The sequence below is a fragment of the Pinus tabuliformis genome, chromosome 2_2 (assembly GCF_031772625.1).
Source record: "Pinus tabuliformis cultivar Carrire ecotype Pingquan chromosome 2_2, CPIR1, whole genome shotgun sequence".
Taxonomy (NCBI): domain Eukaryota; kingdom Viridiplantae; phylum Streptophyta; class Pinopsida; order Pinales; family Pinaceae; genus Pinus; species Pinus tabuliformis.
The window spans coordinates 701,937,012-701,947,251 of record NC_142300.1 but is presented as its reverse complement, the minus strand read 5'-3'; the positions used below and the strand labels follow the sequence as shown (position 1 = coordinate 701,947,251).

At 41.3% G+C, this 10,240-nt stretch overlaps 1 pseudogene; it reads right to left on the bottom strand.

Annotated features, from left to right (window-relative positions):
• Positions 1–321: 321 nt before the first annotated feature.
• LOC149194611 (ATP-dependent Clp protease ATP-binding subunit ClpA homolog CD4B, chloroplastic pseudogene) lies at positions 322–7,243 on the bottom strand (annotated as a pseudogene).
• Between the last annotated feature and the right edge of the window lie 2,997 nt (positions 7,244–10,240).

Here is a 10,240-nt window from a genome sequence, read left to right as displayed (position 1 = left end):
AAACTCTTTGCCATAGGCATTTGCTTCAGCCACTGTTGTTCCTTTCCTTCATCGTGGTCAATATTCCCAGAAGCTTGTTCCGCATCACCAAATGTGTAGGGAGACAAATCTGATACACTATAAATGGGTGAAATGCCAATTCCTAGAGGTAACTCTAGCTCATAAGAATTTGCTGAAAACTTGTGGAGGACCTTACAAGGTCCTATCTTCTTCATTTTCAATTTGTTATATTCTCCCCTTGGAAACCTCTCTTTTCTTAGGTGAGCTAGGACCATATCTCCCACTTCAAAGTTTACCTCTTTTGCTATGTACATTTGCTCATTACTTGTAGCTGTCTCCTGTTTCTCGTAATCTTTGTTTTACTTGCTCGTGCAATTCACTCATGGCTGTTGCAAAATCATCTCCATCAGCACTTCTATGCTCAAGCTTTCCCAAGTCTCTTAGCTAACAAATTACCCTCGGATGCATGTCATACAAGATCTGAAATGGACTCTTTCCCATGATCCTATTTGGTGAGTCATTATATGCAAACTTAGCCTAGGCTAGCACATGATCCCACTACTTTGGTTAGTCACTTACTAAACTCCTCAACAAATTACCCAAACTCCTGTTTACAACCTCTATTTCCCCATCAGACTGTGGATGATAGGCTAAGCTAAAATTTAGCTTAGTGCCAAGTTTCGTCCACAAGGTTCTCTAGAAATGTCCGGTGAATCTTGTATCCCTGTCAAAGATTATACTTTTTGGAAAACCATGAAACCAAACAATCTCATCAAAAAACAAATTAGCCACATGGGTAGCATCACTAGTTTTGAAACATGGAATAAAATGAGCCATCTTAGTAAATCTATCCACCACTACAAGGATTGAATCATTACCTCGTTGAGTTCTCGGTAAACCCAGAACAAATTCCATACTCACTGAATCCCAAGGTTTGTTGGGAATGGGTAATGGCATGTATAGTCCAGTGTTCTGAATTCTCCCTTTTGCATGTTGACATACCCTGCACTTACTCATGTACCTTTCTACATCTACCTTCATCTTAGGCAAAAAATAGGAGTGACTCAACTGCCCAAGTGTTTTCTCAACACCAAAGTGTCCAGCCAACCTGCCATTGTGCTTTTCTTGGATCAAGTTTTCCCGCATTGAGCAATTGGGAATACATAGTTTCTTGTTCTTGAACAATAGCCCATCCTACAACATAAACTCTTTCCATAGACTATTGTCCCTATTGACTAGATTTTTACATGCGGCAAAAGCTTCGTTAAAATAAACATCAATGTCATATAAGTCCTTCAAATAATCAAAGCCTAAAATTTGTATTTGACTTTCCCGCATAATTAAGCATCTCCTACTCAAGGCATCGACAACCTTATTTGCCATCCCACTAATGTGCTTCAAAACAAAAGTGAAACTTTGAAGGAAATCCATCCACTTTGCATGTTTACGAATTGACTTATTGTTATCGGGAAAAATAGTATCCATTCAGAGCTGCTAGTCCCACTAAGACGGGTAGCTATCTTAGAAACAGACAAACTAAAGTCACTTGTGTTTTCCTTTATGAGAGATAGATGAGAGAGAAGCAGAGAGTACCAACCTCAGTCTTTCGCTAGTCTCCTTGCTCGTTTCCTCTCTCCCTTGATAGAGCTTTCGCCACTTCTTTCTCACTTGTCCCACTTCAAAGAACACATGTAGAGTCAAAGCAGCAAAATACCATCAAAGCATAGAGATCCATAACCATAAAAATTGTAGGATCAGATGTACATTAACCATATAAATGCATATACAAATACAAGATTCAGAGATATACAAGCATAAGGAGTAAAACTCAAATAGCTTTATTGATAGAAGTAGTAGAAGAGAGTATTACAACCAGGTTGTCTGATCCAGCATCATCCTCCCAGCATGAAAGCCCTCTTCACCTCATACAAAGCAAGATCACCCAACAATGTCTTCAAAGAGAAACCAACAACACTTCCTTGCAAATTACAAAATTCCATCCTCTGGATCTCTAGGATGAGGGATCCATATATAGATGTTTACAGGAGAGTGAGTCAGCTTCTAGGATTTTGATTAATGTCATTTCAATGATAGTTCTTGGTTCCACTTGGAGATTTCATGGTCTCTTACTCATCCTTGGGCGAATTTAGAGAGGCAGGTGTCATATGAGCAGTTTCTAGAAGATTCTTTGAGTTTCCACCTAGCAAATTGCTTCTACCATTTGTTTGCTCTCGCTCATCGCACCCTACAGAAGGGCTTTCCAGTATGCATCGCACCCCCCATGTGTAATAGGTGAGATGCATCGCACCCTATGCATGGAGCAGTCTGTATGGTCTAGTTCTGACCAGTTCTGAGTAGTTTTTCATGGAGAACTTCTGGGAGATGATGTAATCAGCTAACCTTGTTCCTTTAGAGTGTGAAACAACACTTTTAGGGGTTTAGAAGCCCTTGTTTTATGGGCATATGTGATTGGGTTTGTAGCACCAAAATCTGTCTATAATAGTTGCCCCCTAAAGCATGAGGTCGTAAATCTTTTTATGTTGGGTGAAATGCTTTATAATGAGGATCCGAGGTTTTTCGAACTGGAAGGTGACCTGTAATAAGATACAATACAATACCTTCACAATATTTTCATGATCTAGCTGAGGCAGGCATTCCCATGCTCAGCGTTATAAATTCATATTCATGTACATAAGATAGACAATCGTCTGTGTGGCAGATTGATGATTCTGGTAGAGCCATCATCCTTTAGTTTGGATGATTATCTATGCAGCTGTGATGTACATTTGATGTCTTTATTTTCCTGAATATATGGCAGCCTGGATGGATGAAACTAGATCCGAGGTCTTCAAACTCGTTCAATCTTTGCCTGAAGTACAAGTCGATCCATGTGAAAAGATGTTCTGATGTCGAACATGGAAAGACATCCCTTGATTACCAGCCAATCATGTAAGCTATTAACAGGCGCGAGAGGAATCACCAATAATGATAATGACCCTCAAGGTACTGTAGTACAATTCACGTGGAGTGAATACATGAGTTGATGTCGAACACCACGCAAAATCTTTCGGTTGAAGGCCATTGATGTAAACCTGTCGCCGGAAGTGAGAAACTTGCCATTGAGGCATGCAAGCTTCAAAGTACTGAAAGGGTTGTCCCTAAGTCGACTTCTTGGATAATGTGCTGATGTCGACAAGAAGTGACCCATTGTAGGAGGGCCTTAATGAATCCCACATCTACGACACGAAACGGAGCAAATGATTTTGTGGAGGTGAAAATGATCTGATGATAGAAGGTTCAGGGTGGCGGTCAAGAAAAATGGAGAGTGAAGGTATTGCAGCGGATGAGGCGTTAGCTAGGTTGGTGAATTCTCTGAGTGACTTCTCTTGAACATATCAGCGACACTGAAATGGATTGGTAGCATTAACCCCAAAAAATGGATGGTACGGTGGACCAATGGCGATATGACCGATGAACGGAATAACCGAACCCGACTCAATCATGGTGACGGAGTGAAAGTGTCATGTTCAAGAGCAACGTGCTACCAATGAAGCTATTCAAGTTTTCTTCCCATTTTTCCCCAGTCATTGCTGACCAGTACCTCTTTATTTTTGTCAAGCTTGAGGAGGATAACATATGCTTGTTCTATAGTTTGCCCTTTGGGCAAACCTATCACTATGTTTAACCGAACCTAGCAATAGTGAAACTCGCTCTTGTCTTCATGGACAAGTTTGTCGTTATTGTTTTAATGAGTTTAACGACAAAGATAACTCGGTCCTTTTCAATTTTAGAGAGTCTAAAAAGGGACGGAAAGGCAACTCCAGTATTCCTTTTTCATAATGTAATCCCTTAAGTCCAAAAAAGTATAAAATAATACAAAAGGGATGACTTTTCGATAGTTTTTGTTAAACACACATGGACAGCAAAGAATAGGAAAGATAAATCAGTGAGTACATTTTTTTATTAACAGAATATGTACATTTATAATACAATGTTGTGACTCTTGGGTTTCAGATCCCAAGGTCTCTTGGACTGCTTAGTCTTTTCGGCTTCCACACTAACCCTTTAGGATTAGGTGTCCAACATTCCCCCCCTTAATCCGAAGGGTTATGTATGAGTCCAAGAAGAGAGCTGTAATACAAAATGTGCAAAAAATGCATGGCAGCACTAGGCTAAATGTGCTCTATGAAATGTTGGTAAAAAGGGCAGTGGTTTAAGGATGACCACCAACACTGGAACGCTTAGTGCAGTTCCCGGAACTCTTCCAAAACTGGCAAGAAACTGAAGTTTTCTGCTAGAGGAAGTGTTCTCAATCTGTGATGGTTTAAGGATGACCAACAACTCTAGAATGCTTAATGCAATTCCTGGAACTCTTCCAAAACTGGCAAGAAGCTGGTGTCTTCTGCTAGAGGAAGTGTCCTTAATCTGTGATGGTTTAAGGATGACCAACAACTCTGCTGGAACTCTTCCAAAACTGGCAAGAAGCTGGAGTCTTCTGCTAGAGGAAGTCTAGGATTGCCAACTGAAGGCATGTTCAGGCATCTTGTCTCTGGCTACAACTCTGAAACTGGTGTGGCAGGTTGTGGCTCAGGCTCGCTTGATGTGACTTTGAAGCTTGTAGATGACCATCATTTCCCCCCCTGTCAGATACAAGGTGAGATGATGGAGAAAACTCAACTGCAAGACTGTTCAATATTCTGGAACAAGTTCTGACATGTGTTTGGAATATCTTCTTGGTTGTTGATGCCCATTGCCAAGAAGCGATCCATCCAAGATGAATCTTTGTTCTTGCAGGATGTTTATTTCTGAAGCATCTGTGTGAAGAATGGCTGGTTTTATGACAGTGCTTACATGGATGAAGATCAAAACAGTGATCTTTCAAATGGCCAACTCGGTCACAGTGTTGGCATTTCACGATCTGTTGTTGTTGTTGTTGTTGTTGTTGCTGTGGAAGAGGAGCAGAATCTGGAACAGCTGAAGCTGAACTGTCATGAGGAGCAGGTGAACTGTCATAAATGAATCCAGCACTCTGAAACTGAATGGGCTTGGCATAGTCTGGAATATGAAAGGACAAGTCCTTGTCATATCCAAGACCAGTTTTGTGCTTGTTGTGGACAAGATGTTCCTAAGGTCTGATGATGGGCCTGGGAAGTGCAGACTGAGTTTCTGCATCTGCATGTACAGCTGTTGCTTTATTTGAATGAACTGTACCATTATTAACATGCTGCTGATGGGTGGTTGTCTCAATGTTCTGAACAAAAACAGGTTCAGAATGATGTCTATTTTGGTGTAGCTCTTCTTGCTGTAGCTGTGATTCAAGCTGCAAAAAATCGATTTTTTCTTGTGCATTTTGCAAATAAGTTTGAATGTCAAAAATAGTTTCTTTTTTGACTTTTACCATCCCATCAACAGTGGAATGAATTAGGATATTCAGTAACTTTAATGCATCTTCAAGTCTGGTCATTTCCTTCACCTCTATCTTTGTGAGCTGTCTAAACACAATCATCTCATCTAGTCGATTCAGGAACTCAGGTCGAAAATATTGCTTCAGCTCTTCATTGACAAGACTTTTGATCCTTGTGTAGCTGCTGTCTTTCTCATCGTAATCAAGCTGGAAACCAATTCCACGGCCTCCGTTCTCAATCACGCTACTCCCAACATTAGAAGTCATGATCAAAAGGGTATTCTTAAAGTCCACAGTCCGTCCTCTACTATCTGTCAGTCTTCCATCTTCAAGAATTTGAAGCATCATATTGAAGACGTCTGGATGAGCCTTTTCAATTTCATCAAAAAGGACCACTGTATAGGGTCGCCTTCTCACAGCTTCAGTCAGCTGTCCTCGTTCACTGTAACCAACATATCCTGGGGGTGAACCAATCAATTTTGAGACAGTATGCCTCTCCATAAATTCACTCATATCCAACCGTATCATTGCCTCCTCTGAACCAAAATAATAAGCTGCTAGTGCCTTCGCAAGCTCTGATTTGCCAACACCAGTTGGACCTGAGAAAATAAAACTCGCAATTGGCCTGTTGGGATTTTTCAAACCAACTCGTGCTCGACGAATAGCTCGACTGATTGCTTTTACAGCTTCATCTTGCCCTATGACACGGTGATGAAGAGTTTCCTCCATCTTCAAAAGTCTGTCAGACTCATCAGTTGATACCTTTTCAACAGGAATACCTGTCCATGAAGATACAATATGTTCAATGTCTGCCTCTGTCACTGTTGGACCCTCATCATTTGCCTCACTCTCAGCTTTTGATTTTTCTTTACCCTTCTCTGTTATAGCAACAATATGTGCCTTCAACTCCATCTCCCGGTCACGTAGCTCTCCAGCCTTTTCAAAGTCCTGGCTTCGAACAGCTTCATTCTTTTCTTTTGTTATTTGTCTAAGTTGTTTTTCAAGCTCTCTGGCCTCCTCAGGAAGCTGTGCATGCCTCAATCTCACTCGAGAACCAGCCTCATCAATCAGATCAATTGCTTTGTCAGGAAGGAAACGATCACTGATATATTGATACGACAACTTTGCAGTAGCCACCAAAGACTCATCAGTATAACGAAGCTTGTGATGAATCTCATATCGCTCACGTAAACCTTTCAGTATCTGTATCGTTTCATCAACAGTTGGCTCTGGCACTTGTACTGGTTGGAATCTCCTCTCTAGTGCTGGGTCCTTCTCAATGTGTTTCCTGTATTCATCCAAGGTGGTGGCTCCAATACACTGAAGTTCACCTCGTGCAAGAGATGGTTTCAGAATATTGGCTGCATCAATTGCACCTTCTGCTGCACCTGCTCCAATCAAAGTATGAACTTCGTCTATGAAGAGTATAATCTCATCACTCTGTTTGATCAATTTCTTCAATCTTTCTTCAAACTCTCCACGATACTTGGTACCAGCAACAAGTAAACCCATATCTAAAGTGATGACCTTTTTACCCTTGATTGTCTCTGGAACATCTCCAGAAGCTATTCGCTGCGCAAGTCCCTCAGCAATAGCTGTTTTTCCTACACCAGGCTCACCAATAAGACAAGGATTATTTTTTGTACGGCGTCCCAGTATTTGAGTAACACGTTCTATTTGTGGCTGCCATCCAACTACTGGATCAAGCTTGCCTTCCTCTGCCAGTTTTGTCAAATTCGTTCCATATACCTCAAGAGTCGGCATCTTGTTGCTGCTGCTACCGCCTCCAACTCCAGCACCAACAGCTTCTGTACTTTCTCCAACCATCCGAATTACCATTCGACAATTCTGTTAACTGTCCATCGTTCGCGTTACAAACCATAAACCCTTGCCATTCGTACCTTTTTCAAACCACAACTGTAAACACCTGATTGATTGAGTAGAGGAATGAGAGTTTACAGCACCAGCGTAGCTCGAATTGATACAGACGGCCGCACAGTAATGGAGAACGGGGAAGGCACAACCTCTTCCCCCGGGCCAGCTAATAACTCCTCTCAAGCATTTGGACGCAAGAAGACACCGCAGACGTATCCGGGGCTGCTACGGACGTCGAGCTTCTAAAACGGGCCTGGAGAAATGAGAAAGCTGCTCCAGAAATTCTTACCTTCCAGAATGACCTGGTTCAGCGCTCTAGAGAGCAAATACAATTGCTGGAAGAGGCTATCGAATCCTTTGCCGAGAGTGGAACTGACGACCTTATGCTATCGCTGTACCACATGGATTTTGGACCGCACACTATTTTTGCTGAGGTCCTACCATGTCATTTTTTTTTTAATCTATATTGTTACGATTGGATCAGTGCTGAAGAACTCATACAAGGCAGGTGAAGCGTCCCTCAAGTTTTTCCACTAGTCTGTTAATCTGCTTGGGGGCAAGCACAACCCTTATGCCTGGAATCTGCTTGTCGATGTTCTTGGCAATAACAAGATGTTTGATGCAATGTGGGATGCAGCAAAATCCGTGAAGGCCGATGGGATTCTCTCCCGCTAGACCTTTGCTACTATTTTTACTTTCTATGCAATGGCAGAGAAGGCGAACGAGGCGATGATGACTTTTGAGGCAATGATGACCGTTTCAACAATGGTTCATGACATATGTCAATGGAACAAGCTTCAGAGCAAACGTTACATAACTTTCAACGCAATTTTAACAGCTTCTCAAACGTTTTAGGATCAGCAGAAGTTCAATTCTTCATTCCAATAATTAATCAATACATGGAGACCTTTTATATCAACCCACGAACATGGATTTCAATGCACAGTGAATCACATACTATGCATCGAATATTTACACTATGAACCGAATCACACCATTCATATACACCATAAATCGAATAGCATACTATGAATCGAATCACGCCTTTCTACTGCCGTGAGTAACAGAACGTTCCAGCGATTCATTTCTGAAAGGTAACGGGCAACCTCATAATTCTCAGGACAATCCTCATACTCCACATGGGATTGTAGCAGACCGCAGGTAATGGCAGGCACTCAACGCATTCAAACAGGTGGTCAGACAGCGCAACAGAAGAGCAGGAGAATAATGTCGGACCAGCGTTCAAATGTCAGGTTTGTATGGAGCATAGCGCAGGGAATATAAATAGAATATGGCAGAAAACGGTTATAGAGAGTGCACAGAGCGTAGGAAAGAATATGGTGCAGAATGAGGAATACAAAGCTCAATAAGGTGGCAATTCTGATAACTCTGATTAGTAGAAAGACAGAACTGACATGTAGGTAGAGACCACAAAACAAGTGGCTCAAATATGAGCAGGGCCAGAATTCGCCCGCTCTGATACCATGTTAAACACACATGGACAACAAAGAATAGGAAAGATAAATCAGTGAGTACATTTTTTTATTAACAAAAGATGTACATTTATAATACAATGTTGTGACTCTTGGGTTTCAGATCCCAAGGTCTCTTGGACTGCTTAGTCTTTTCGGCTTCCACACTAACCCTTTAGGATTAGGTGTCCAACAGTTTTAACGAGCCGAACAAGACAAGCGCTTGATCTTTTTGTGTAATGATCCCTCAGGTCCAAAAAGATTAAAATCTAGAGGAGGGATGGCACTTCCGATTGCTTTAACGAGCTGGAGAGGCCAATTGCTTGGCAATCTTTTCATATTTTATGATTCAGATGAAAAGAGCTTAAAGGAGACTCGTTTTTTGAGGAACGAGTGATGTTTTTGGAAAACAACAGGTTCTAGGTAAGGTTTGGAACTTTTCAATCACGACAATGTAAAGAAGGTGGCTAATAGAATCACTCGTCGCAACTGTTCCTCAAAAGGGTAAACAATCAAATGGAGGCGTATGATCGGCTAAAAAAGAGTGGAGGTGATGGTAAGAACACGACCAAGGTTCAAAAGCTGATAATTATGCGATCGCAAAGATTATTTACTAAAGGTGGGTTCATTTTTTAATGAGCTTAAACTTTGGGGGAACATTTGCTCATTGCTAGGTTTATTTTTTAACGAGCTTGAACTTCGCGTAAAACTGCTCGTGATAATAGTCAGAGACGTTGATTTCACCATTAACACTATGTTCTTTTGATGGTTGTGCTGCCTGTTCAATTACTCCATCAAATTGATTAGAAATGTAAATACATGCTTGAAAAATGAGTTAAACAACAATATTTTACTTGAACTACGTGAATAGTAACATAAAAATAGTTTTTACCTCTCATTTTTACCATTTCATTCAAATTTGGGATTTTTGGAGCTCTGGAGGTGTTTTCCCCCTTGATTTTCACCAGCTGATTCTGGGAGATTCTCTGGTCTATTTTCGGCGCCGTTTGGACCAGGTAGGAGCTAACTCTGAACTCTTCAATTGCACTCTTTCCTTTTCTGATTTTGAGCATGTTTCCCTGTTCTTTTGGGCCTCTGGGGTTTGAACAATTCATTCTTTCCCCATCGCACCTAGTATACATCGAAAGGTGTGATACATACTGAGTTGGCCATTGGCCAGTCAGGATGCATCCCACCTAGTACACAGCTGTGGTGCGATGGGCACAAAAGGGAAAGTTTATGCATTGTTTTTTCATGGAAATTTTGCTTGTTTTTGCCTAAATCGGGATCCTAATTCTTCTATTGTTTGTTTTTTAGAGATTCATTGGATCAAGATGGTCATTACATGGCGTGAACACGAGCATGAAGAAGAGGATATGGTTGCTTTACATGATCTGGGTACGGTGACTGCTTTGCAGAACTGTGGCTTGCTCAAATTCTTCCGCATATCTAGCATGAGGCAACAAATCAATTTGTTGCAATATTTTCT